This window comes from Hyperolius riggenbachi, chromosome 3, assembly GCF_040937935.1.
Source record: "Hyperolius riggenbachi isolate aHypRig1 chromosome 3, aHypRig1.pri, whole genome shotgun sequence".
In the NCBI taxonomy this organism is placed as follows: Eukaryota; Metazoa; Chordata; class Amphibia; order Anura; family Hyperoliidae; genus Hyperolius; species Hyperolius riggenbachi.
Genome location: NC_090648.1, coordinates 41,037,744 through 41,064,662, shown reverse-complemented (window position 1 = coordinate 41,064,662; position 26,919 = coordinate 41,037,744). Strand labels below are relative to the sequence as shown.

Genomic DNA, 26,919 nt, shown 5'->3' with positions numbered 1-26,919 from the left:
TTATACTCACAGTTTTTGGAACTGTTTGATCGACGGCCTAAGAGACTTTCTTTTGTTTACAATGACAACAATGGTTTACTGCTAATAATGCTATACTCACAGAGGGTCCCAGCGTTCTCTTCTCTACACAATTTTAAGCAAAAAAGAGAATACCAGAAATGCCACACAATGCTTCTATCCTCAGACACTCACTACTGTGCCCACTGCTTATTTTTCTTTGCTTTCTCTTCAAATGAAAAAGGTTAACAGCATTTTAAAAGGCAGCCACACTAAACACTTTCTTAAACACATCATGCTACATGAAAAGTGTCATGTTCAAAAGAAAATATAGCGTTTATAGTCACTTCTATACAACTGCACCAGCAGCCCCAAAAGAAGGGTTGTAGAACTTTGCCCAATTGCGTAGCAAGCTAAGGGATATTTTTTATTGCTGTGAGAGAGTGAGAGTGGACAGTGTACTTTCTCAGCTCCTAAAAGGATAGTGAGCTAAGTGTACTTTCAATGTTTTGCCCTTTCAGAATTTTCCAATCGGTTACAGCATTTCAAGGAGTCCATGTGAAGACATGGGCTTGTGTGAAAAAGCTCACTGACCCCGACGTGATTTGAACACGCAACCTTCTGATCTGGAGTCAGACGCGCTACCGTTGCGCCACGAGGTCCCTGCTTTCTTTAGTATTGGAAAAGTTACATCGACGGCCTAAGAGACTTTCTTTTCTTTACAATGACAATATGGGTTTACTGCTAGTAATGTTATACTGACAGTTTTTGGAACTGTTTGATCGACGACCTAAGAGACTTTCTTTTGTTTACAATGACAACAATGGTTTACTGCTAATAATGCTATACTCACAGAGGTACCAGCGTTCTCTTCTCTACACAATTTTAAGCAAAAAAGAGAATACCAGAAATGCCACACAATGCTTCTATCCTCAGTCACTCACTACTGTGCCCACTGCTTATTTTTCTTTGCTTTCTCTTCAAATGAAAAAGGTTAACAGCATTTTAAAAGGCAGCCACACTAAACACATTCTTAAACACATCATGCTACATGAAAAGTGTCATGTTCAAATGAAAATATAGCGTTTATAGTCACTTCTATACAACTGCACCAGCAGCCCCAAAAGAAGGGTTGTAGAACTTTGCCCAATTGCGTAGCAAGCTAAGGGATATTTTTTTATTGCTATGAGAGAGTGGACAGTGTACTTTCTCAGCTCCTATGAGGATAGTGAGCTAAGTGTACTTTCAATGTTTTGCCCTTTCAGAATATTACCAATCGGTTACAGCATTTCAAGGAGTCCATGCGAAGACATGGGCTTGTGTGAAAAAGCTCACTGACCCCAACGTGATTTGAACACACAATCTTCTGATTTGGAGTCAGACGCGCTACCGTTGCGCCACGAGGTCCCTGCATTCTTTTGCATTGGAAAAGTTACATCGACGGCCTAAGAGATTTTCTTTTCTTTACAATGACAATATGGGTTCACTGCTAGTAATGTTATACTGACAGTTTTTGGAACTGTTTGATCGACGACCTAAGAGACTTTCTTTTGTTTACAATGACAACAATGGTTTACTGCTAATAATGCTATACTCACAGAGGGTACCAGCGTTCTCTTCTCTACACAATTTTAAGCAAAAAAGAGAATACCAGAAATGCCACACAATGCTTCTATCCTCAGACACTCACTACTGTGCCCACTGCTTATTTTTCTTTGCTTTCTCTTCAAATGAAAAAGGTTAACAGCATTTTAAAAGGCAGCCACACTAAACACTTTCTTAAACACATCATGCTACATGAAAAGTGTCATGTTCAAATGAAAATATAGCGTTTATAGTCACTTCTATACAACTGCACCAGCAGCCCAAAAAGAAGGGTTGTAGAACTTTGCCCAATTGCGTAGCAAGCTAAGGGATATTTTTTATTGCTGTGAGAGAGTGGACAGTGTACTTTCTCAGCTCCTATGAGGATAGTGAGCTAAGTGTACTTTCAATGTTTTGCCCTTTCAGAATTTTCCAATCGGTTACAGCATTTCAAGGAGTCCATGTGAAGACATGGGCTTGTGTGAAAAAGCTCGCTGACCCCGACGTGATTTGAACATGCAACCTTCTGATTTGGAGTCAGACGCGCTACCGTTGCGCCACGAGGTCCCTGCATTCTTTTGTATTGGAAAAGTTACATCGACGGCCTAAGAGATTTTCTTTTCTTTACAATGACAATATGGGTTTACTGCTAGTAATGTTATACTGGCAGTTTTTGGAACTGTTTGATCGACGCCCTAAGAGACTTTCTTTTGTTTACAATGACAACAATGGTTTACTGCTAAAATTGCTATACTCACAGAGGGTCCCAGCATTCTCTTCTCTACACAATTTTAAGCAAAAAAGAGAATACCAGAAATGCCACACAATGCTTCTATCCTCAGTCACTCACTACTGTGCCCACTGCTTATTTTTCTTTGCTTTCTCTTCAAATGAAAAAGGTTAACAGCATTTTAAAAGGCAGCCACACTAAACACATTCTTAAACACATCATGCTACATGAAAAGTGTCATGTTCAAATGAAAATATAGCGTTTATAGTCACTTCTATACAACTGCACCAGCAGCCCCAAAAGAAGGGTTGTAGAACTTTGCCCAATTGCGTAGCAAGCTAAGGGATAATTTTTATTGCTGTGAGAGAGTGGACAGTGTACTTTCTCAGCTCCTATGAGGATAGTGAGCTAAGTGTACTTTCAATGTTTTGCCCTTACAGCATTTCAAGGAGTCCATGTGAAGACATGGGCTTGTGTGAAAAAGCTCACTGACCCCATCGTGATTTGAACACGCAACCTTCTGATCTGGAGTCAGACGCGCTACCGTTGCGCCACGAGGTCCCTGCTTTCTTTAGAATTGGAAAAGTTACATCGACGGCCTAAGAGACTTTCTTTTCTTTACAATGACAATATGGGTTTACTGTTAGTAATGTTATACTGACAGTTTTTGGAACTGTTTGATCGACGGCCTAAGAGACTTTCTTTTGTTTACAATGACAACAATGGTTTACTGCTAATAATGCTATACTCACAGAGGGTACCAGCGTTCTCTTCTCTACACAATTTTAAGCAAATAAGAGAATACCAGAAATGCCACACAATGCTTCTATCCTCAGACACTCACTACTGTGCCCACTGCTTATTTTTCTTTGCTTTCTCTTCAAATGAAAAAGGTTAACAGTATTTTAAAAGGCAGCCACACTAAACACTTTCTTAAACACATCATGCTACATGAAAAGTGTCATGTTCAAATGAAAATATAGCGTTTATAGTCACTTCTATACAACTGCACCAGCAGCCCCAAAAGAAGGGTTGTAGAACTTTGCCCAATTGCGTAGCAAGCTAAGGGATATTTTTTATTGCTGTGAGAGAGTGGACAGTGTACTTTCTCAGCTCCTATGAGGATAGTGAGCTAAGTGTACTTTCAATGTTTTGCCCTTTCAGAATATTACCAATCGGTTACAGCATTTCAAGGAGTCCATGTGAAGACATGGGCTTGTGTGAAAAAGCTCACTGACCCCGACGTGATTTGAACACGCAACCTTCTGATCTGGAGTCAGACGCGCTACCGTTGCGCCACAAGGTCCCTGCATTCTTTTGTATTGGAAAAGTTACATCGACGGCCTAAGAGATTTTCTTTTCTTTACAATGACAATATGGGTTTACTGCTAGTAATAATATACTGGCAGTTTTTGGAACTGTTTGATCGACGCCCTAAGAGACTTTCTTTTGTTTACAATGACAACAATGGTTTACTGCTAATAATGCTATACTCACAGAGGGTCCCAGCGTTCTCTTCTCTACACAATTTTAAGCAAAAAAGAGAATACCAGAAATGCCACACAATGCTTCTATCCTCAGTCACTCACTACTGTGCCCACTGCTTATTTTTCTTTGCTTTCTCTTCAAATGAAAAAGGTTAACAGCATTTTAAAAGGCAGCCACACTAAACACATTCTTAAACACATCATGCTACATGAAAAGTGTCATGTTCAAATGAAAATATAGCGTTTATAGTCACTTCTATACAACTGCACCAGCAGCCCCAAAAGAAGGGTTGTAGAACTTTGCCCAATTGCGTAGCAAGCTAAGGGATAATTTTTATTGCTGTGAGAGAGTGGACAGTGTACTTTCTCAGCTCCTATGAGGATAGTGAGCTAAGTGTACTTTCAATGTTTTGCCCTTTCAGAATATTACCAATCGGTTACAGCATTTCAAGGAGTCCATGTGAAGACATGGGCTTGTGTGAAAAAGCTCACTGACCCCGACGTGATTTGAACACGCAACCTTCTGATCTGGAGTCAGACGCGCTACCGTTGCGCCACGAGGTCCCTGCTTTCTTTAGTATTGGAAAAGTTACATCGACGGCCTAAGAGACTTTCTTTTCTTTACAATGACATTATGGGTTTACTGCTAGTAATGTTATACTCACAGTTTTTGGAACTGTTTGATCGACGGCCTAAGAGACTTTCTTTTGTTTACAATGACAACAATGGTTTACTGCTAATAATGCTATACTCACAGAGGGTCCCAGCGTTCTCTTCTCTACACAATTTTAAGCAAAAAAGAGAATACCAGAAATGCCACACAATGCTTCTATCCTCAGTCACTCTCTACTGTGCCCACTGCTTATTTTTCTTTGCTTTCTCTTCAAATGAAAAAGGTTAACAGCATTTTAAAAGGCAGCCACACTAAACACTTTCTTAAACACATCATGCTACATGAAAAGTGTCATGTTCAAATGAAAATATAGCGTTTATAGTCACTTCTATACAACTGCACCAGCAGCCCAAAAGAAGGGTTGTAGAACTTTGCCCAATTGCATAGCAAGCTAAGGGATATTTTTTATTGCTGTGAGAGAGTGGACAGTGTACTTTCTCAGCTCCTATGAGGATAGTGAGCTAAGTGTACTTTCAATGTTTTGCCCTTTCAGAATATTACCAATCGGTTACAGCATTTCAAGGAGTCCATGTGAAGACATGGGCTTGTGTGAAAAATCTCACTGACCCCAACGTGATTTGAACACGCAACCTTCTGATCTGGAGTCAGACGCGCTACCGTTGCGCCACGAGGTCCCTGCATTCTTTCATATTGGAACAGTTACATCGACGGCCTAAGAGACTTTCTTTTCTTTACAATGACAATATGCGTTTACTGCTAGTAATGTTATACTCACAGTTTTTGGAACTGTTTGATCGACGGCCTAAGAGACTTTCTTTTGTTTACAATGACAACAATGGTTTACTGCTAATAATGCTATACTCACAGAGGGTACCAGCGTTCTCTTCTCTACACAATTTTAAGCAAAAAAGAGAATACCAGAAATGCCACACAATGCTTCTATCCTCAGACACTCACTACTGTGCCCACTGCTTATTTTTCTTTGCTTTCTCTTCAAATGAAAAAGGTTAACAGCATTTTAAAAGGCAGCCACACTAAACACTTTCTTAAACACATCATGCTACATGAAAAGTGTCATGTTCAAATGAAAATATAGCGTTTATAGTCACTTCTATACAACTGCACCAGCAGCCCCAAAAGAAGGGTTGTAGAACTTTGCCCAATTGCGTAGCAAGCTAAGGGATATTTTTTATTGCTGTGAGAGAGTGGACAGTGTACTTTCTCAGCTCCTATGAGGATAGTAAGCTAAGTGTACTTTCAATGTTTTGCCCTTTCAGAATTTTCCAATCGGTTACAGCATTTCAAGGAGTCCATGTGAAGACATGGGCTTGTGTGAAAAAGCTCACTGACCCCAACGTGATTTGAACACGCAACCTTCTGATCTGGAGTCAGACGCGCTACTGTTGCGCCACGAGGTCCCTGCTTTCTTTAGAATTGGAACAGTTACATCGACGGCCTAAGAGACTTTCTTTTCTTTACAATGACAATATGGCTTTACTGCTAGTAATGTTATACTCACAGTTTTTGGAACTGTTTGATCGACGGCCTAAGAGACTTTCTTTTGTTTACAATGACAACAATGGTTTACTGCTAATAATGCTATACTCACAGAGGGTACCAGCGTTCTCTTCTCTACACAATTTTAAGCAAAAAAGAGAATACCAGAAATGCCACACAATGCTTCTATCCTCAGACACTCACTACTGTGCCCACTGCTTATTTTTCTTTGCTTTCTCTTCAAATGAAAAAGGTTAACAGCATTTTAAAAGGCAGCCACACTAAACACTTTCTTAAACACATCATGCTACATGAAAAGTGTCATGTTCAAATGAAAATATAGCGTTTATAGTCACTTCTATACAACTGCACCAGCAGCCCCAAAAGAAGGGTTGTAGAACTTTGCCCAATTGCGTAGCAAGCTAAGGGATATTTTTTATTGCTGTGAGAGAGTGGACAGTGTACTTTCTTAGCTCCTATGAGGATAGTGAGCTAAGTGTACTTTCAATGTTTTGCCCTTTCAGAATTTTCCAATCGGTTACAGCATTTCAAGGAGTCCATGTGAAGACATGGGCTTGTGTGAAAAAGCTCACTGACCCCAACGTGATTTAAACACGCAACCTTCTGATCTGGAGTCAGATGCGCTACCGTTGCGCCACGAGGTCCCTGCTTTCTTTAGTATTGGAAAAGTTACATCGACGGCCTAAGAGACTTTCTTTTCTTTACAATGACAAAATGGGTTTACTGCTAGTAATGTTATACTGACAGTTTTTGGAACTGTTTGATCGACGACCTAAGAGACTTTCTTTTGTTTACAATGACAACAATGGTTTACTGCTAATAATGCTATACTCACAGAGGGTACCAGCGTTCTCTTCTCTACACAATTTTAAGCAAAAAAGAGAATACCAGAAATGCCACACAATGCTTCTATCCTCAGACACTCACTACTGTGCCCACTGCTTATTTTTCTTTGCTTTCTTTTCAAATGAAAAAGGTTAACAGCATTTTAAAAGGCAGCCACACTAAACACTTTCTTAAACACATCATGCTACATGAAAAGTGTCATGTTCAAATGAAAATATAGCGTTTATAGTCACTTCTATACAACTGCACCAGCAGCCCCAAAAGAAGGGTTGTAGAACTTTGCCCAATTGCGTAGCAAGCTAAGGGATATTTTTTATTGCTGTGAGAGAGTGGACAGTGGACTTTCTCAGCTCCTATGAGGATAGTGAGCTAAGTGTACTTTCAATGTTTTGCCCTTTCAGAATATTACCAATCGGTTACAGCATTTCAAGGAGTCCATGTGAAGACATGGGCTTGTGTGAAAAAGCTCACTGACCCCCGACTTGATTTGAACACGCAACCTTCTGATCTGGAGTCAGACGCGCTACCGTTGCGCCACGAGGTCCCTGCATTCTTTTGTATTGGAAAAGTTACATCGACGGCCTAAGAGATTTTCTTTTCTTTACAATGACAATATGGGTTTACTGCTAGTAATGTTATACTGGCAGTTTTTGGAACTGTTTGATCGACGCCCTAAGAGACTTTCTTTTGTTTACAATGACAACAATGGTTTACTGCTAAAATTGCTATACTCACAGAGGGTCCCAGCGTTCTCTTCTCTACACAATTTTAAGCAAAAAAGAGAATACCAGAAATGCCACACAATGCTTCTATCCTCAGTCACTCACTACTGTGCCCACTGCTTATTTTTCTTTGCTTTCTCTTCAAATGAAAAAGGTTAACAGCATTTTAAAAGGCAGCCACACTAAACACATTCTTAAACACATCATGCTACATGAAAAGTGTCATGTTCAAATGAAAATATAGCGTTTATAGTCACTTCTATACAACTGCACCAGCAGCCCCAAAAGAAGGGTTGTAGAACTTTGCCCAATTGCGTAGCAAGCTAAGGGATAATTTTTATTGCTGTGAGAGAGTGGACAGTGTACTTTCTCAGCTCCTATGAGGATAGTGAGCTAAGTGTACTTTCAATGTTTTGCCCTTACAGCATTTCAAGGAGTCCATGTGAAGACATGGGCTTGTGTGAAAAAGCTCACTGACCCCATCGTGATTTGAACACGCAACCTTCTGATCTGGAGTCAGACGCGCTACCGTTGCGCCACGAGGTCCCTGCTTTCTTTAGAATTATAAAAGTTACATCGACGGCCTAAGAGACTTTCTTTTCTTTACAATGACAATATGGGTTTACTGTTAGTAATGTTATACTGACAGTTTTTGGAACTGTTTGATCGACGGCCTAAGAGACTTTCTTTTGTTTACAATGACAACAATGGTTTACTGCTAATAATGCTATACTCACAGAGGGTACCAGCGTTCTCTTCTCTACACAATTTTAAGCAAATAAGAGAATACCAGAAATGCCACACAATGCTTCTATCCTCAGACACTCACTACTGTGCCCACTGCTTATTTTTCTTTGCTTTCTCTTCAAATGAAAAAGGTTAACAGCATTTTAAAAGGCAGCCACACTAAACACTTTCTTAAACACATCATGCTACATGAAAAGTGTCATGTTCAAATGAAAATATAGCGTTTATAGTCACTTCTATACAACTGCACCAGCAGCCCCAAAAGAAGGGTTGTAGAACTTTGCCCAATTGCGTAGCAAGCTAAGGGATATTTTTTATTGCTGTGAGAGAGTGGACAGTGTACTTTCTCAGCTCCTATGAGGATAGTGAGCTAAGTGTACTTTCAATGTTTTGCCCTTTCAGAATATTACCAATCGGTTACAGCATTTCAAGGAGTCCATGTGAAGACATGGGCTTGTGTGAAAAAGCTCACTGACCCCAACGTGATTTGAACACGCAACCTTCTGATCTGGAGTCAGACGCGCTACCGTTGCGCCACGAGTTCCCTGCATTCTTTCATATTGGAACAGTTACATCGACGGCCTAAGAGACTTTCTTTTCTTTACAATGACAATATGCGTTTACTGCTAGTAATGTTATACTCACAGTTTTTGGAACTGTTTGATCGACGGCCTAAGAGACTTTCTTTTGTTTACAATGACAACAATGGTTTACTGCTAATAATGCTATACTCACAGAGGGTACCAGCGTTCTCTTCTCTACACAATTTTAAGCAAAAAAGAGAATACCAGAAATGCCACACAATGCTTCTATCCTCAGACACTCACTACTGTGCCCACTGCTTATTTTTCTTTGCTTTCTTTTCAAATGAAAAAGGTTAACAGCATTTTAAAAGGCAGCCACACTAAACACTTTCTTAAACACATCATGCTACATGAAAAGTGTCATGTTCAAATGAAAATATAGCGTTTATAGTCACTTCTATACAACTGCACCAGCAGCCCCAAAAGAAGGGTTGTAGAACTTTGCCCAATTGCGTAGCAAGCTAAGGGATATTTTTTATTGCTGTGAGAGAGTGGACAGTGGACTTTCTCAGCTCCTATGAGGATAGTGAGCTAAGTGTACTTTCAATGTTTTGCCCTTTCAGAATATTACCAATCGGTTACAGCATTTCAAGGAGTCCATGTGAAGACATGGGCTTGTGTGAAAAAGCTCACTGACCCCCGACTTGATTTGAACACGCAACCTTCTGATCTGGAGTCAGACGCGCTACCGTTGCGCCACGAGGTCCCTGCATTCTTTTGTATTGGAAAAGTTACATCGACGGCCTAAGAGATTTTCTTTTCTTTACAATGACAATATGGGTTTACTGCTAGTAATGTTATACTGGCAGTTTTTGGAACTGTTTGATCGACGCCCTAAGAGACTTTCTTTTGTTTACAATGACAACAATGGTTTACTGCTAAAATTGCTATACTCACAGAGGGTCCCAGCGTTCTCTTCTCTACACAATTTTAAGCAAAAAAGAGAATACCAGAAATGCCACACAATGCTTCTATCCTCAGTCACTCACTACTGTGCCCACTGCTTATTTTTCTTTGCTTTCTCTTCAAATGAAAAAGGTTAACAGCATTTTAAAAGGCAGCCACACTAAACACATTCTTAAACACATCATGCTACATGAAAAGTGTCATGTTCAAATGAAAATATAGCGTTTATAGTCACTTCTATACAACTGCACCAGCAGCCCCAAAAGAAGGGTTGTAGAACTTTGCCCAATTGCGTAGCAAGCTAAGGGATAATTTTTATTGCTGTGAGAGAGTGGACAGTGTACTTTCTCAGCTCCTATGAGGATAGTGAGCTAAGTGTACTTTCAATGTTTTGCCCTTACAGCATTTCAAGGAGTCCATGTGAAGACATGGGCTTGTGTGAAAAAGCTCACTGACCCCATCGTGATTTGAACACGCAACCTTCTGATCTGGAGTCAGACGCGCTACCGTTGCGCCACGAGGTCCCTGCTTTCTTTAGAATTATAAAAGTTACATCGACGGCCTAAGAGACTTTCTTTTCTTTACAATGACAATATGGGTTTACTGTTAGTAATGTTATACTGACAGTTTTTGGAACTGTTTGATCGACGGCCTAAGAGACTTTCTTTTGTTTACAATGACAACAATGGTTTACTGCTAATAATGCTATACTCACAGAGGGTACCAGCGTTCTCTTCTCTACACAATTTTAAGCAAATAAGAGAATACCAGAAATGCCACACAATGCTTCTATCCTCAGACACTCACTACTGTGCCCACTGCTTATTTTTCTTTGCTTTCTCTTCAAATGAAAAAGGTTAACAGCATTTTAAAAGGCAGCCACACTAAACACTTTCTTAAACACATCATGCTACATGAAAAGTGTCATGTTCAAATGAAAATATAGCGTTTATAGTCACTTCTATACAACTGCACCAGCAGCCCCAAAAGAAGGGTTGTAGAACTTTGCCCAATTGCGTAGCAAGCTAAGGGATATTTTTTATTGCTGTGAGAGAGTGGACAGTGTACTTTCTCAGCTCCTATGAGGATAGTGAGCTAAGTGTACTTTCAATGTTTTGCCCTTTCAGAATATTACCAATCGGTTACAGCATTTCAAGGAGTCCATGTGAAGACATGGGCTTGTGTGAAAAAGCTCACTGACCCCAACGTGATTTGAACACGCAACCTTCTGATCTGGAGTCAGACGCGCTACCGTTGCGCCACGAGTTCCCTGCATTCTTTCATATTGGAACAGTTACATCGACGGCCTAAGAGACTTTCTTTTCTTTACAATGACAATATGCGTTTACTGCTAGTAATGTTATACTCACAGTTTTTGGAACTGTTTGATCGACGGCCTAAGAGACTTTCTTTTGTTTACAATGACAACAATGGTTTACTGCTAATAATGCTATACTCACAGAGGGTACCAGCGTTCTCTTCTCTACACAATTTTAAGCAAAAAAGAGAATACCAGAAATGCCACACAATGCTTCTATCCTCAGTCACTCACTACTGTGCCCACTGCTTATTTTTCTTTGCTTTCTCTTCAAATGAAAAAGGTTAACAGCATTTTAAAAGGCAGCCACACTAAACACATTCTTAAACACATCATGCTACATGAAAAGTGTCATGTTCAAATGAAAATATAGCGTTTATAGTCACTTCTATACAACTGCACCAGCAGCCCCAAAAGAAGGGTTGTAGAACTTTGCCCAATTGCGTAGCAAGCTAAGGGATAATTTTTATTGCTGTGAGAGAGTGGACAGTGTACTTTCTCAGCTCCTATGAGGATAGTGAGCTAAGTGTACTTTCAATGTTTTGCCCTTACAGCATTTCAAGGAGTCCATGTGAAGACATGGGCTTGTGTGAAAAAGCTCACTGACCCCATCGTGATTTGAACACGCAACCTTCTGATCTGGAGTCAGACGCGCTACCGTTGCGCCACGAGGTCCCTGCTTTCTTTAGAATTGGAAAAGTTACATCGACGGCCTAAGAGACTTTCTTTTCTTTACAATGACAATATGGGTTTACTGTTAGTAATGTTATACTGACAGTTTTTGGAACTGTTTGATCGACGGCCTAAGAGACTTTCTTTTGTTTACAATGACAACAATGGTTTACTGCTAATAATGCTATACTCACAGAGGGTACCAGCGTTCTCTTCTCTACACAATTTTAAGCAAATAAGAGAATACCAGAAATGCCACACAATGCTTCTATCCTCAGACACTCACTACTGTGCCCACTGCTTATTTTTCTTTGCTTTCTCTTCAAATGAAAAAGGTTAACAGCATTTTAAAAGGCAGCCACACTAAACACTTTCTTAAACACATCATGCTACATGAAAAGTGTCATGTTCAAATGAAAATATAGCGTTTATAGTCACTTCTATACAACTGCACCAGCAGCCCCAAAAGAAGGGTTGTAGAACTTTGCCCAATTGCGTAGCAAGCTAAGGGATATTTTTTATTGCTGTGAGAGAGTGGACAGTGTACTTTCTCAGCTCCTATGAGGATAGTGAGCTAAGTGTACTTTCAATGTTTTGCCCTTTCAGAATATTACCAATCGGTTACAGCATTTCAAGGAGTCCATGTGAAGACATGGGCTTGTGTGAAAAAGCTCACTGACCCCAACGTGATTTGAACACGCAACCTTCTGATCTGGAGTCAGACGCGCTACCGTTGCGCCACGAGTTCCCTGCATTCTTTCATATTGGAACAGTTACATCGACGGCCTAAGAGACTTTCTTTTCTTTACAATGACAATATGCGTTTACTGCTAGTAATGTTATACTCACAGTTTTTGGAACTGTTTGATCGACGGCCTAAGAGACTTTCTTTTGTTTACAATGACAACAATGGTTTACTGCTAATAATGCTATACTCACAGAGGGTACCAGCGTTCTCTTCTCTACACAATTTTAAGCAAAAAAGAGAATACCAGAAATGCCACACAATGCTTCTATCCTCAGACACTCACTACTGTGCCCACTGCTTATTTTTCTTTGCTTTCTCTTCAAATGAAAAAGGTTAACAGCATTTTAAAAGGCAGCCACACTAAACACTTTCTTAAACACATCATGCTACATGAAAAGTGTCATGTTCAAATGAAAATATAGCGTTTATAGTCACTTCTATACAACTGCACCAGCAGCCCCAAAAGAAGGGTTGTAGAACTTTGCCCAATTGCGTAGCAAGCTAAGGGATATTTTTTATTGCTGTGAGAGAGTGGACAGTGTACTTTCTCAGCTCCTATGAGGATAGTGAGCTAAGTGTACTTTCAATGTTTTGCCCTTTCAGAATTTTCCAATCGGTTACAGCATTTCAAGGAGTCCATGTGAAGACATGGGCTTGTGTGAAAAAGCTCACTGACCCCAACGTGATTTGAACACGCAACCTTCTGATCTGGAGTCAGACGCGCTACTGTTGCGCCACGAGGTCCCTGCTTTCTTTAGAATTGGAACAGTTACATCGATGGCCTAAGAGACTTTCTTTTCTTTACAATGACAATATGGCTTTACTGCTAGTAATGTTATACTCACAGTTTTTGGAACTGTTTGATCGACGGCCTAAGAGACTTTCTTTTGTTTACAATGACAACAATGGTTTACTGCTAATAATGCTATACTCACAGAGGGTACCAGCGTTCTCTTCTCTACACAATTTTAAGCAAAAAAGAGAATACCAGAAATGCCACACAATGCTTCTATCCTCAGACACTCACTACTGTGCCCACTGCTTATTTTTCTTTGCTTTCTCTTCAAATGAAAAAGGTTAACAGCATTTTAAAAGGCAGCCACACTAAACACTTTCTTAAACACATCATGCTACATGAAAAGTGTCATGTTCAAATGAAAATATAGCGTTTATAGTCACTTCTATACAACTGCACCAGCAGCCCCAAAAGAAGGGTTGTAGAACTTTGCCCAATTGCGTAGCAAGCTAAGGGATATTTTTTATTGCTGTGAGAGAGTGGACAGTGTACTTTCTCAGCTCCTATGAGGATAGTGAGCTAAGTGTACTTTCAATGTTTTGCCCTTTCAGAATTTTCCAATCGGTTACAGCATTTCAAGGAGTCCATGTGAAGACATGGGCTTGTGTGAAAAAGCTCACTGACCCCAACGTGATTTGAACACGCAACCTTCTGATCTGGAGTCAGACGCGCTACCGTTGCGCCACGAGGTCCCTGCTTTCTTTAGTATTGGAAAAGTTACATCGACGGCCTAAGAGACTTTCTTTTCTTTACAATGACAAAATGGGTTTACTGCTAGTAATGTTATACTGACAGTTTTTGGAACTGTTTGATCGACGACCTAAGAGACTTTCTTTTGTTTACAATGACAACAATGGTTTACTGCTAATAATGCTATACTCACAGAGGGTCCCAGCGTTCTCTTCTCTACACAATTTTAAGCAAAAAAGAGAATACCAGAAATGCCACACAATGCTTCTATCCTCAGTCACTCACTACTGTGCCCACTGCTTATTTTTCTTTGCTTTCTCTTCAAATGAAAAAGGTTAACAGCATTTTAAAAGGCAGCCACACTAAACACTTTCTTAAACACATCATGCTACATGAAAAGTGTCATGTTCAAATGAAAATATAGCGTTTATAGTCACTTCTATACAACTGCACCAGCAGCCCCAAAAGAAGGGTTGTAGAACTTTGCCCAATTGCGTAGCAAGCTAAGGGATATTTTTTATTGCTGTGAGAGAGTGGACAGTGTACTTTCTCAGCTCCTATGAGGATAGTGAGCTAAGTGTACTTTCAATGTTTTGCCCTTTCAGAATATTACCAATCGGTTACAGCATTTCAAGGAGTCCATGTGAAGACATGGGCTTGTGTGAAAAAGCTCACTGACCCCGACGTAATTTGAACACGCAACCTTCTGATCAGGAGTCAGACGCGCTACCGTTGCGCCACGAGGTCCATGCATTCTTTTGTATTGGAAAAGTTACATCGACGGCCTAAGAGATTTTCTTTTCTTTACAATGACAATATGGGTTTACTGCTAGTAATGTTATACTGACAGTTTTTGGAACTGTTTGATCGACGCCCTAAGAGACTTTCTTTTGTTTACAATGACAACAATGGTTTACTGCTAATAATGCTATACTCACAGAGGGTACCAGCGTTCTCTTCTCTACACAATTTTAAGCAAAAAAGAGAATACCAGAAATGCCACACAATGCTTCTATCCTCAGACACTCACTACTGTGCCCACTGCTTATTTTTCTTTGCTTTCTCTTCAAATGAAAAAGGTTAACAGCATTTTAAAAGGCAGCCACACTAAACACATTCTTATACACATCATGCTACATAAAAAGTGTCATGTTCAAATGAAAATATAGCATTTATAGTCCCTTCTATACAACTGCACCAGCAGCCCCAAAAGAAGGGTTGTAGAACTTTGCCCAATTGCGTAGCAAGCTAAGGGATATTTTTTATTGCTGTGAGAGAGTGGACAGTGTACTTTCTCAGCTCCTATGAGGATAGTGAGCTAAGTGTACTTTCAATGTTTTGCCCTTTCAGAATATTACCAATCGGTTACAGCATTTCAAGGAGTCCATGTGAAGACATGGGCTTGTGTGAAAAAGCTCACTGACCCCGACGTGATTTGAACACGCAACCTTCTGATCTGGAGTCAGACGCGCTACCGTTGCGCCACGAGGTCCCTGCTTTCTTTAGTATTGGAAAAGTTACATCGACGGCCTAAGAGACTTTCTTTTCTTTACAATGACAATATGGGTTTACTGCTAGTAATGTTATACTGACAGTTTTTGGAACTGTTTGATCGACGACCTAAGAGACTTTCTTTTGTTTACAATGACAACAATGGTTTACTGCTAATAATGCTATACTCACAGAGGGTACCAGCGTTCTCTTCTCTACACAATTTTAAGCAAAAAAGAGAATACCAGAAATGCCACACAATGCTTCTATCCTCAGACACTCACTACTGTGCCCACTGCTTATTTTTCTTTGCTTTCTCTTCAAATGAAAAAGGTTAACAGCATTTTAAAAGGCAGCCACACTAAACACATTCTTAAACACATCATGCTACATGAAAAGTGTCATGTTCAAATGAAAATATAGCGTTTATAGTCACTTCTATACAACTGCACCAGCAGCCCCAAAAGAAGGGTTGTAGAACTTTGCCCAATTGCGTAGCAAGCTAAGGGATATTTTTTATTGCTGTGAGAGAGTGGACAGTGTACTTTCTCAGCTCCTATGAGGATAGTGAGCTAAGTGTACTTTCAATGTTTTGCCCTTTCAGAATATTACCAATCGGTTACAGCATTTCAAGGAGTCCATGTGAAGACATGAGCTTGTGTGAAAAAGCTCACTGACCCCGACATGATTTGAACACGCAACCTTCTGATCTGGAGTCAGACGCACTACCGTTGCGCCACGAGGTCCCTGCATTCTTTTGTATTGGAAAAGTTACATCGACGGCCTAAGAGATTTTCTTTTCTTTACAATGACAATATGGGTTTACTGCTAGTAATGTTATACTGACAGTTTTTGGAACTGTTTGATCGACGCCCTAAGAGACTTTCTTTTGTTTACAATGACAACAATGGTTTACTGCTAATAATGCTATACTCACAGAGGGTCCCAGCGTTCTCTTCTCTACACAATTTTAAGCAAAAAAGAGAATACCAGAAATGCCACACAATGCTTCTATCCTCAGTCACTCTCTACTGTGCCCACTGCTTATTTTTCTTTGCTTTCTCTTCAAATGAAAAAGGTTAACAGCATTTTAAAAGGCAGCCACACTAAACACTTTCTTAAACACATCATGCTACATGAAAAGTGTCATGTTCAAATGAAAATATAGCGTTTATAGTCACTTCTATACAACTGCACCAGCAGCCCCAAAAGAAGGGTTGTAGAACTTTGCCCAATTGCATAGCAAGCTAAGGGATATTTTTTATTGCTGTGAGAGAGTGGACAGTGTACTTTCTCAGCTCCTATGAGGATAGTGAGCTAAGTGTACTTTCAATGTTTTGCCCTTTCAGAATATTACCAATCGGTTACAGCATTTCAAGGAGTCCATGTGAAGACATGGGCTTGTGTGAAAAAGCTCACTGACCCCGACATGATTTGAACACACAACCTTCTGATCTGGAGTCAGACGCGCTACCGTTGCGCCACGAGGTCGCTGCTTTCTTTAGAATTGGAAAAGTTACATCGACGGCCTAAGAGACTTTCTTTTCTTTACAATGACAATATGGGTTTACTGCTAGTAATGTTATACTCACAGTTTTTGGAACTGTTTGATCGACGGCCTAAGAGACTTTCTTTTGTTTACAATGACAACAATGGAATACTGCTAATAATGCTATACTCACAGAGGGTACCAGCGTTCTCTTCTCTACACAATTTTAAGCAAAAAAGAGAATACCAGAAATGCCACACAATGTTTCTATCCTCAGACACTCACTACTGTGCCCACTGCTTATTTTTCTTTGCTTTCTCTTCAAATGAAAAAGGTTAACAGCATTTTAAAAGGCAGCCACACTAAACACTTTCTTAAACACATCATGCTACATGAAAAGTGTCATGTTCAAATGAAAATATAGCGTTTATAGTCACTTCTATACAACTGCACCAGCAGCCCCAAAAGAAGGGTTGTAGAACTTTGCCCAATTGCGTAGCAAGCTAAGGGATATTTTTTATTGCTGTGAGAGAGTGGACAGTGTACTTTCTCAGCTCCTATGAGGATAGTGAGCTAAGTGTACTTTCAATGTTTTGCCCTTTCAGAATTTTCCAATCGGTTACAGCATTTCAAAGAGTCCATGTGAAGACATGGGCTTGTGTGAAAAAGCTCACTGACCCCGACGTGATTTGAACACGCAACCTTCTGATTTGGAGTCAGACGCGCTACCGTTGCGCCACGAGGTCCCTGCATTCTTTAGTATTGGAAAAGTTACATCGACGGCCTAAGAGACTTTCTTTTCTTTACAATGACAATATGGGTTTACTGCTAGTAATGTTATACTCACAGTTTTTGGAACTGTTTGATCGACGGCCTAAGAGACTTTCTTTTGTTTACAATGACAACAATGGTTTACTGCTAATAATGCTATACTCACAGAGGGTACCAGCGTTCTCTTCTCTACACAATTTTAAGCAAAAAAGAGAATACCAGAAATGCCACACAATGCTTCTATCCTCAGACACTCACTACTGTGCCCACTGCTTATTTTTCTTCGCTTTCTCTTCAAATGAAAAAGGTTAACAGCATTTTAAAAGGCAGCCACACTAAACACTTTCTTAAACACATCATGCTACATGAAAAGTGTCATGTTCAAATGAAAATATAGCGTTTATAGTCACTTCTATACAACTGCACCAGCAGCCCCAAAAGAAGGGTTGTAGAACTTTGCCCAATTGCGTAGCAAGCTAAGGGATATTTTTTATTGCTGTGAGAGAGTGGACAGTGTACTTTCTCAGCTCCTATGAGGATAGTGAGCTAAGTGTACTTTCAATGTTTTGCCCTTTCAGAATTTTCCAATCGGTTACAGCATTTCAAAGAGTCCATGTGAAGACATGGGCTTGTGTGAAAAAGCTCACTGACCCCGACGTGATTTGAACACGCAACCTTCTGATTTGGAGTCAGACGCGCTACCGTTGCGCCACGAGGTTCCTGCATTCTTTAGTATTGGAAAAGTTACATCGACGGCCTAAGAGACTTTCTTTTCTTTACAATGACAATATGGGTTTACTGCTAGTAATGTTATACTCACAGTTTTTGGAACTGTTTGATCGACGGCCTAAGAGACTTTCTTTTGTTTACAATGACAACAATGGTTTACTGCTAATAATGCTATACTCACAGAGGGTACCAGCGTTCTCTTCTCTACACAATTTTAAGCAAAAAAGAGAATACCAGAAATGCCACACAATGCTTCTATCCTCAGACACTCACTACTGTGCCCACTGCTTATTTTTCTTTGCTTTCTCTTCAAATGAAAAAGGTTAACAGCATTTTAAAAGGCAGCCACACTAAACACTTTCTTAAACACATCATGCTACATGAAAAGTGTCATGTTCAAATGAAAATATAGCGTTTATAGTCACTTCTATACAACTGCAACAGCAGCCCAAAAAGAAGGGTTGTAGAACTTTGCCCAATTGCGTAGCAAGCTAAGGGATATTTTTTATTGCTGTGAGAGAGTGGACAGTGTACTTTCTCAGCTCCTATGAGGATAGTGAGCTAAGTGTACTCTCAATGTTTTGCCCTTTCAGAATATTACCAATCGGTTACAGCATTTCAAGGAGTCCATGTGAAGACATGGGCTTGTGTGAAAAAGCTCACTGACCCCAACGTGATTTGAACACGCAACCTTCTGATCTGGAGTCAGACGCGCTACTGTTGCGCCACGAGGTCCCTGCTTTCTTTAGTATTGGAAAAGTTACATCGACGGCCTAAGAGACTTTCTTTTCTTTACAATGACAAAATGGGTTTACTGCTAGTAATGTTATACTGACAGTTTTTGGAACTGTTTGATCGACGACCTAAGAGACTTTCTTTTGTTTACAATGACAACAATGGTTTACTGCTAATAATGCTATACTCACAGAGGGTACCAGCGTTCTCTTCTCTACACAATTTTAAGCAAAAAAGAGAATACCAGAAATGCCACACAATGCTTCTATCCTCAGTCACTCACTACTGTGCCCACTGCTTATTTTTCTTTGCTTTCTCTTCAAATGAAAAAGGTTAACAGCATTTTAAAAGGCAGCCACACTAAACACTTTCTTAAACACATCATGCTACATGAAAAGTGTCATGTTCAAATGAAAATATAGCGTTTATAGTCACTTCTATACAACTGCACCAGCAGCCCCAAAAGAAGGGTTGTAGAACTTTGCCCAATTGCGTAGCAAGCTAAGGGATATTTTTTATTGCTGTGAGAGAGTGGACAGTGTACTTTCTCAGCTCCTATGAGGATAGTGAGCTAAGTGTACTTTCAATGTTTTGCCCTTTCAGAATATTACCAATTGGTTACAGCATTTCAAGGAGTCCATGTGAAGACATGGGCTTGTGTGAAAAAGCTCACTGACCCCGACGTGATTTGAACGTGCAACCTTCTGATCTGGAGTCAGACGCGCTACAGTTGCGCCACGAGGTCCCTGCATTCTTTTGTATTGGAAAAGTTACATCGACGGCCTAAGAGATTTTCTTTTCTTTACAATGACAATATGGGTTTACTGCTAGTAATGTTATACTGGCAGTTTTTGGAACTGTTTGATCGACGCCCTAAGAGACTTTCTTTTGTTTACAATGACAACAATGGTTTACTGCTAATAATACTATACTCACAGAGGGTCCCAGCGTTCTCTTCTCTACACAATTTTAAGCAAAAAAGAGAATACCAGAAATGCCACACAATGCTTCTATCCTCAGTCACTCACTACTGTGCCCACTGCTTATTTTTCTTTGCTTTCTCTTCAAATGAAAAAGGTTAACAGCATTTTAAAAGGCAGCCACACTAAACACATTCTTAAACACATCATGCTACATGAAAAGTGTCATGTTCAAATGAAAATATAGTGTTTATAGTCACTTCTATACAACTGCACCAGCAGCCCCAAAAGAAGGGTTGTAGAACTTTGCCCAATTGCGTAGCAAGCTAAGGGATATTTTTTATTGCTGTGAGAGAGTGGACAGTGTACTTTCTCAGCTCCTATGAGGATAGTGAGCTAAGTGTACTTTCAATGTTTTGCCCTTTCAGAATATTACCAATCGGTTACAGCATTTCAAGGAGTCCATGTGAAGACATGGGCTTGTGTGAAAAAGCTCACTGACCCCGACGTGATTTGAACACGCAACCTTCTGATCTATAGTAAGACGCGCTACCGTTGCGCCACGAGGTCCATGCATTCTTTTGTATTGGAAAAGTTACATCGACGGCCTAAGAGATTTTCTTTTCTTTACAATGACAATATGGGTTTACTGCTAGTAATGTTATACTGACAGTTTTTGGAACTGTTTGATCAACGCCCTAAGAGACTTTCTTTTGTTTACAATGACAACAATGGTTTACTGCTAATAATGCTATACTCACAGAGGGTCCCAGCGTTCTCTTCTCTACACAATTTTAAGCAAAAAAGAGAATACCAGAAATGCCACACAATGCTTCTATCCTCAGTCACTCACTACTGTGCCCACTGCTTATTTTTCTTTGCTTTCTCTTCAAATGAAAAAGGTTAACAGCATTTTAAAAGGCAGCCACACTAAACACATTCTTAAACACATCATGCTACATGAAAAGTGTCATGTTCAAATGAAAATATAGCGTTTATAGTCACTTCTATACAACTGCACCAGCAGCCCCAAAAGAAGGGTTGTAGAACTTTGCCCAATTGCGTAGCAAGCTAAGGGATATTTTTTATTGCTGTGAGAGAGTGGACAGTGTACTTTCTCAGCTCCTATGAGGATAGTGAGCTAAGTGTACTTTCAATGTTTTGCCCTTTCAGAATATTACCAATCGGTTACAGCATTTCAAGGAGTCCATGTGAAGACATGGGCTTGTGTGAAAAAGCTCACTGACCCCGACGTGATTTGAACACGCAACCTTCTGATCTGGAGTCAGACGCGCTACCGTTGCGCCACGAGGTCCCTGCATTCTTTTGTATTGGAAAAGTTACATCGACGGCCTAAGAGATTTTCTTTTCTTTACAATGACAATATGGGTTTACTGCTAGTAATGTTATACTGACAGTTTTTGGAATTGTTTGATCGACGCCCTAAGAGACTTTCTTTTGTTTACAATGACAACAATGGTTTACTGCTAATAATGCTATACTCACAGAGGGTACCAGCGTTCTCTTCTCTACACAATTTTAAGCAAAAAAGAGAATACCAGAAATGCCACACAATGCTTCTATCCTCAGACACTCACTACTGTGCCCACTGCTTATTTTTCTTTGCTTTCTCTTTAAATGAAAAAGGTTAACAGCATTTTAAAAGGCAGCCACACTAAACACATTCTTAAACACATCATGCTACATAAAAAGTGTCATGTTCAAATGAAAATATAGCGTTTATAGTCACTTCTATACAACTGCACTAGCAGCCCCAAAAGAAGGGTTGTAGAACTTTGCCCAATTGCGTAGCAAGCTAAGGGATATTTTTTATTGCTGTGAGAGAGTGGACAGTGTACTTTCTCAGCTCCTATGAGGATAGTGAGCTAAGTGTACTTTCAATGTTTTCCTCTTTTTAGAATATTACCAATCGGTTACAGCATTTCCAGGAGTCCATATGAAGACATGGGCTTGTGTGAAAAAGCTCACTGACCCCGACGTGATTTGAACACACAACCTTCTGATCTGGAGTCAGACGCGCTACCGTTGCGCCACGAGGTCCCTGCATTGTTTTGTATTGGAAAAGTTACATCGACGGCCTAAGAGATTTTCTTTTCTTTACAATGACAATATGGGTTTACTGCTAGTAATGTTATACTGACAGTTTTTGGAATTGTTTGATCGACGCCCTAAGAGACTTTCTTTTGTTTACAATGACAACAATGGTTTACTGCTAATAATGCTATACTCACAGAGGGTACCAGCGTTCTCTTCTCTACACAATTTTAAGCAAAAAAGAGAATACCAGAAATGCCACACAATGCTTCTATCCTCAGACACTCACTACTGTGCCCACTGCTTATTTTTCTTTGCTTTCTCTTTAAATGAAAAAGGTTAACAGCATTTTAAAAGGCAGCCACACTAAACACATTCTTAAACACATCATGCTACATAAAAAGTGTCATGTTCAAATGAAAATATAGCGTTTATAGTCACTTCTATACAACTGCACTAGCAGCCCCAAAAGAAGGGTTGTAGAACTTTGCCCAATTGCGTAGCAAGCTAAGGGATATTTTTTATTGCTGTGAGAGAGTGGACAGTGTACTTTCTCAGCTCCTATGAGGATAGTGAGCTAAGTGTACTTTCAATGTTTTCCTCTTTTTAGAATATTACCAATCGGTTACAGCATTTCCAGGAGTCCATATGAAGACATGGGCTTGTGTGAAAAAGCTCACTGACCCCAACGTGATTTGAACACGCAACCTTCTGATCTGGAGTCAGACGTGCTACCGTTGCGCCACGAGGTCCCTGCATTGTTTTGTATTGGAAAAGTTACATCGACGGCCTAAGAGATTTTCTTTTCTTTACAATGACAATATGGGTTTACTGCTAGTAATGTTATACTGACAGTTTTTGGAACTGTTTGATCGACGCCCTAAGAGACTTTCTTTTGTTTACAATGACAACAATGGTTTACTGCTAATAATGCTATACTCACAGAGGGTACCAGCGTTCTCTTCTCTACACAATTTTAAGCAAAAAAGAGAATACCAGAAATGCCACACAATGCTTCTATCCTCAGACACTCACTACTGTGCCCACTGCTTATTTTTCTTTGCTTTCTCTTTAAATGAAAAAGGTTAACAGCATTTTAAAAGGCAGCCACACTAAACACATTCTTAAACACATCATGCTACATGAAAAGTGTCATGTTCAAATGAAAATATAGCGTTTATAGTCACTTCTATACAACTGCACCAGCAGCCCCAAAAGAAGGGTTGTAGAACTTTGCCCAATTGCGTAGCAAGCTAAGGGATATTTTTTATTGCTGTGAGAGAGTGGACAGTGTACTTTCTCAGCTCCTATGAGGATAGTGAGCTAAGTGTAATTTCAATGTTTTGCCCTTTCAGAATATTACCAATCGGTTACAGCATTTCAAGGAGTCCATGTGAAGACATGGGCTTGTGTGAAAAAGCTCACTGACCCCCACGTGATTTGAACACGCAACCTTCTGATCTGGAGTCAGACGCGCTACCGTTGCGCCACGAGGTCCATGCATTCTTTTGTATTGGAAAAGTTACATCGACGGCCTAAGAGATTTTCTTTTCTTTACAATGACAATATGGGTTTACTGCTAGTAATGTTATACTGACAGTTTTTGGAACTGTTTGATCGACGCCCTAAGAGACTTTCTTTTGTTTACAATGACAACAATGGTTTACTGCTAATAATGCTATACTCACAGAGGGTACCAGCGTTCTCTTCTCTACACAATTTTAAGCAAAAAAGAGAATACCAGAAATGCCACACAATGCTTCTATCCTCAGACACTCACTACTGTGCCCACTGCTTATTTTTCTTTGCTTTCTCTTCAAATGAAAAAGGTTAACAGCATTTTAAAAGGCAGCCACACTAAACACATTCTTAAACACATCATGCTACATGAAAAGTGTCATGTTCAAATGAAAATATAGCGTTTATAGTCACTTCTATACAACTGCACTAGCAGCCCCAAAAGAAGGGTTGTAGAACTTTGCCCAATTGCGTAGCAAGCTAAGGGATATTTTTTATTGCTGTGAGAGAGTGGACAGTGTACTTTCTCAGCTCCTATGAGGATAGTGAGCTAAGTGTACTTTCAATGTTTTCCTCTTTTTAGAATATTACCAATCGGTTACAGCATTTCCAGGAGTCCATATGAAGACATGGGCTTGTGTGAAAAAGCTCACTGACCCCGACGTGATTTGAACACGCAACCTTCTGATCTGGAGTCAGACGCGCTACCGTTGCGCCACGAGGTCCCTGCATTCTTTTGTATTGGAAAAGTTACATCGACGGCCTAAGAGATTTTCTTTTCTTTACAATGACAATATGGGTTTACTGCTAGTAATGTTATACTGACAGTTTTTGGAACTGTTTGATCGACGCCCTAAGAGACTTTCTTTTGTTTACAATGACAACAATGGTTTACTGCTAATAATGCTATACTTACAGAGGGTCCCAGCATTCTCTTCTCTACACAATTTTAAGCAAAAAAGAGAATACCAGAAATGCCACACAATGCTTCTATCCTCAGTCACTCACTACTGTGCCCACTGCTTATTTTTCTTTGCTTTCTCTTCAAATGAAAAAGGTTAACAGCATTTTAAAAGGCAGCCACACTAAACACATTCTTAAACACATCATGCTACATGAAAAGTGTCATGTTCAAATGAAAATATAGCGTTTATAGTCACTTCTATACAACTGCACCAGCAGCCCCAAAAGAAGGGTTGTAGAACTTTGCCCAATTGCGTAGCAAGCTAAGGGATATTTTTTATTGCTTTGAGAGAGTGGACAGTGTACTTTCTCAGCTCCTATGAGGATAGTGAGCTAAGTGTACTTTCAATGTTTTGCCCTTTCAGAATATTACCAATCGGTTACAGCATTTCAAGGAGTCCATGTGAAGACATGGGCTTGTGTGAAAAAGCTCACTGACCCCGACGTGATTTGAACACGCAACCTTCTGATCTATAGTAAGACGCGCTACCGTTGCGCCACGAGGTCCATACATTCTTTTGTATTGGAAAAGTTACATCGACGGCCTAAGAGATTTTCTTTTCTTTACAATGACAATATGGGTTTACTGCTAGTAATGTTATACTGACAGTTTTTGGAACTGTTTGATCAACGCCCTAAGAGACTTTCTTTTGTTTACAATGACAACAATGGTTTACTGCTAATAATGCTATACTTACAGAGGGTCCCAGCATTCTCTTCTCTACACAATTTTAAGCAAAAAAGAGAATACCAGAAATGCCACACAATGCTTCTATCCTCAGTCACTCACTACTGTGCCCACTGCTTATTTTTCTTTGCTTTCTCTTCAAATGAAAAAGGTTAACAGCATTTTAAAAGGCAGCCACACTAAACACATTCTTAAACACATCATGCTACATGAAAAGTGTCATGTTCAAATGAAAATATAGCGTTTATAGTCACTTCTATACAACTGCACCAGCAGCCCCAAAAGAAGGGTTGTAGAACTTTGCCCAATTGCGTAGTAAGCTAAGGGATATTTTTTATTGCTGTGAGAGAGTGGACAGTGTACTTTCTCAGCTCCTATGAGGATAGTGAGCTAAGTGTACTTTCAATGTTTTGCCCTTTCAGAATATTACCAATCGGTTACAGCATTTCAAGGAGTCCATGTGAAGACATGGGCTTGTGTGAAAAAGCTCACTGACCCCGACGTGATTTGAACACGCAACCTTCTGATCTATAGTAAGACGCGCTACCGTTGCGCCACGAGGTCCACGCATTCTTTTGTATTGGAAAAGTTACATCGACGGCCTAAGAGATTTTCTTTTCTTTACAATGACAATATGGGTTTACTGCTAGTAATGTTATACTGACAGTTTTTGGAACTGTTTGATCGACGCCCTAAGAGACTTTCTTTTGTTTACAATGACAACAATGGTTTACTGCTAATAATGCTATACTCACAGAGGGTCCCAGCGTTCTCTTCTCTACACAATTTTAAGCAAAAAAGAGAATACCAGAAATGCCACACAATGCTTCTATCCTCAGTCACTCACTACTGTGCCCACTGCTTATTTTTCTTTGCTTTCTCTTCAAATGAAAAAGGTTAACAGCATTTTAAAAGGCAGCCACACTAAACACATTCTTAAACACATCATGCTACATGAAAAGTGTCATGTTCAAATGAAAATATAGCGTTTATAGTCACTTCTATACAACTGCACCAGCAGCCCCAAAAGAAGGGTTGTAGAACTTTGCCCAATTGCGTAGCAAGCTAAGGGATATTTTTTATTGCTGTGAGAGAGTGGACAGTGTACTTTCTCAGCTCCTATGAGGATAGTGAGCTAAGTGTACTTTCAATGTTTTGCCCTTTCAGAATATTACCAATCGGTTACAGCATTTCAAGGAGTCCATGTGAAGACATGGGCTTGTGTGAAAAAGCTCACTGACCCCGACGTGATTTGAACACGCAACCTTCTGATCTGGAGTCAGACGCGCTACCGTTGCGCCACGAGGTCCCTGCATTCTTTTGTATTGGAAAAGTTACATCGACGGCCTAAGAGATTTTCTTTTCTTTACAATGACAATATGGGTTTACTGCTAGTAATGTTATACTGACAGTTTTTGGAATTGTTTGATCGACGCCCTAAGAGACTTTCTTTTGTTTACAATGACAACAATGGTTTACTGCTAATAATGCTATACTCACAGAGGGTACCAGCGTTCTCTTCTCTACACAATCTTAAGCAAAAAAGAGAATACCAGAAATGCCACACAATGCTTCTATCCT

The 26,919-nt window shown here is 39.9% G+C and overlaps 1 protein-coding gene and 35 non-coding genes across 36 annotated transcripts in view; all 36 read right to left on the bottom strand.

Moving 5' to 3' along the window:
• The window catches only part of GUCY2D (guanylate cyclase 2D, retinal), a 604,889-nt gene that overhangs the window by 419,437 nt on the left and 158,533 nt on the right, over nt 1-26,919 (bottom strand). The window lies entirely within an intron of this gene.
• On the bottom strand, nt 588-659 carry TRNAW-CCA (transfer RNA tryptophan (anticodon CCA)). The gene has a single exon. It is a non-coding gene; the product is annotated as a tRNA-Trp (tRNA).
• TRNAW-CCA (transfer RNA tryptophan (anticodon CCA)) lies at nt 1,333-1,404 on the bottom strand. The gene has a single exon. It is a non-coding gene; the product is annotated as a tRNA-Trp (tRNA).
• On the bottom strand, nt 2,077-2,148 carry TRNAW-CCA (transfer RNA tryptophan (anticodon CCA)). The gene has a single exon. It is a non-coding gene; the product is annotated as a tRNA-Trp (tRNA).
• TRNAW-CCA (transfer RNA tryptophan (anticodon CCA)) lies at nt 2,801-2,872 on the bottom strand. The gene has a single exon. It is a non-coding gene; the product is annotated as a tRNA-Trp (tRNA).
• TRNAW-CCA (transfer RNA tryptophan (anticodon CCA)) lies at nt 3,546-3,617 on the bottom strand. Its single transcript has one exon. It is a non-coding gene; the product is annotated as a tRNA-Trp (tRNA).
• On the bottom strand, nt 4,291-4,362 carry TRNAW-CCA (transfer RNA tryptophan (anticodon CCA)). The gene has a single exon. It is a non-coding gene; the product is annotated as a tRNA-Trp (tRNA).
• On the bottom strand, nt 5,035-5,106 carry TRNAW-CCA (transfer RNA tryptophan (anticodon CCA)). The gene has a single exon. It is a non-coding gene; the product is annotated as a tRNA-Trp (tRNA).
• TRNAW-CCA (transfer RNA tryptophan (anticodon CCA)) lies at nt 5,779-5,850 on the bottom strand. The gene has a single exon. It is a non-coding gene; the product is annotated as a tRNA-Trp (tRNA).
• On the bottom strand, nt 6,523-6,594 carry TRNAW-CCA (transfer RNA tryptophan (anticodon CCA)). Its single transcript has one exon. It is a non-coding gene; the product is annotated as a tRNA-Trp (tRNA).
• TRNAW-CCA (transfer RNA tryptophan (anticodon CCA)) lies at nt 7,268-7,340 on the bottom strand. Its single transcript has one exon. It is a non-coding gene; the product is annotated as a tRNA-Trp (tRNA).
• TRNAW-CCA (transfer RNA tryptophan (anticodon CCA)) lies at nt 7,993-8,064 on the bottom strand. Its single transcript has one exon. It is a non-coding gene; the product is annotated as a tRNA-Trp (tRNA).
• TRNAW-CCA (transfer RNA tryptophan (anticodon CCA)) lies at nt 8,738-8,809 on the bottom strand. Its single transcript has one exon. It is a non-coding gene; the product is annotated as a tRNA-Trp (tRNA).
• On the bottom strand, nt 9,483-9,555 carry TRNAW-CCA (transfer RNA tryptophan (anticodon CCA)). The gene has a single exon. It is a non-coding gene; the product is annotated as a tRNA-Trp (tRNA).
• Nucleotides 10,208-10,279, bottom strand: TRNAW-CCA (transfer RNA tryptophan (anticodon CCA)). The gene has a single exon. It is a non-coding gene; the product is annotated as a tRNA-Trp (tRNA).
• TRNAW-CCA (transfer RNA tryptophan (anticodon CCA)) lies at nt 10,953-11,024 on the bottom strand. Its single transcript has one exon. It is a non-coding gene; the product is annotated as a tRNA-Trp (tRNA).
• Nucleotides 11,677-11,748, bottom strand: TRNAW-CCA (transfer RNA tryptophan (anticodon CCA)). The gene has a single exon. It is a non-coding gene; the product is annotated as a tRNA-Trp (tRNA).
• TRNAW-CCA (transfer RNA tryptophan (anticodon CCA)) lies at nt 12,422-12,493 on the bottom strand. The gene has a single exon. It is a non-coding gene; the product is annotated as a tRNA-Trp (tRNA).
• Nucleotides 13,166-13,237, bottom strand: TRNAW-CCA (transfer RNA tryptophan (anticodon CCA)). Its single transcript has one exon. It is a non-coding gene; the product is annotated as a tRNA-Trp (tRNA).
• TRNAW-CCA (transfer RNA tryptophan (anticodon CCA)) lies at nt 13,910-13,981 on the bottom strand. Its single transcript has one exon. It is a non-coding gene; the product is annotated as a tRNA-Trp (tRNA).
• On the bottom strand, nt 14,655-14,726 carry TRNAR-CCU (transfer RNA arginine (anticodon CCU)). The gene has a single exon. It is a non-coding gene; the product is annotated as a tRNA-Arg (tRNA).
• On the bottom strand, nt 15,400-15,471 carry TRNAW-CCA (transfer RNA tryptophan (anticodon CCA)). Its single transcript has one exon. It is a non-coding gene; the product is annotated as a tRNA-Trp (tRNA).
• TRNAW-CCA (transfer RNA tryptophan (anticodon CCA)) lies at nt 16,145-16,216 on the bottom strand. Its single transcript has one exon. It is a non-coding gene; the product is annotated as a tRNA-Trp (tRNA).
• On the bottom strand, nt 16,890-16,961 carry TRNAW-CCA (transfer RNA tryptophan (anticodon CCA)). The gene has a single exon. It is a non-coding gene; the product is annotated as a tRNA-Trp (tRNA).
• On the bottom strand, nt 17,634-17,705 carry TRNAW-CCA (transfer RNA tryptophan (anticodon CCA)). Its single transcript has one exon. It is a non-coding gene; the product is annotated as a tRNA-Trp (tRNA).
• TRNAW-CCA (transfer RNA tryptophan (anticodon CCA)) lies at nt 18,378-18,449 on the bottom strand. The gene has a single exon. It is a non-coding gene; the product is annotated as a tRNA-Trp (tRNA).
• Nucleotides 19,123-19,194, bottom strand: TRNAW-CCA (transfer RNA tryptophan (anticodon CCA)). The gene has a single exon. It is a non-coding gene; the product is annotated as a tRNA-Trp (tRNA).
• On the bottom strand, nt 20,613-20,684 carry TRNAY-AUA (transfer RNA tyrosine (anticodon AUA)). The gene has a single exon. It is a non-coding gene; the product is annotated as a tRNA-Tyr (tRNA).
• On the bottom strand, nt 21,358-21,429 carry TRNAW-CCA (transfer RNA tryptophan (anticodon CCA)). Its single transcript has one exon. It is a non-coding gene; the product is annotated as a tRNA-Trp (tRNA).
• On the bottom strand, nt 22,104-22,175 carry TRNAW-CCA (transfer RNA tryptophan (anticodon CCA)). Its single transcript has one exon. It is a non-coding gene; the product is annotated as a tRNA-Trp (tRNA).
• On the bottom strand, nt 22,850-22,921 carry TRNAW-CCA (transfer RNA tryptophan (anticodon CCA)). Its single transcript has one exon. It is a non-coding gene; the product is annotated as a tRNA-Trp (tRNA).
• On the bottom strand, nt 23,595-23,666 carry TRNAW-CCA (transfer RNA tryptophan (anticodon CCA)). Its single transcript has one exon. It is a non-coding gene; the product is annotated as a tRNA-Trp (tRNA).
• TRNAW-CCA (transfer RNA tryptophan (anticodon CCA)) lies at nt 24,341-24,412 on the bottom strand. Its single transcript has one exon. It is a non-coding gene; the product is annotated as a tRNA-Trp (tRNA).
• Nucleotides 25,086-25,157, bottom strand: TRNAY-AUA (transfer RNA tyrosine (anticodon AUA)). The gene has a single exon. It is a non-coding gene; the product is annotated as a tRNA-Tyr (tRNA).
• On the bottom strand, nt 25,831-25,902 carry TRNAY-AUA (transfer RNA tyrosine (anticodon AUA)). Its single transcript has one exon. It is a non-coding gene; the product is annotated as a tRNA-Tyr (tRNA).
• Nucleotides 26,576-26,647, bottom strand: TRNAW-CCA (transfer RNA tryptophan (anticodon CCA)). The gene has a single exon. It is a non-coding gene; the product is annotated as a tRNA-Trp (tRNA).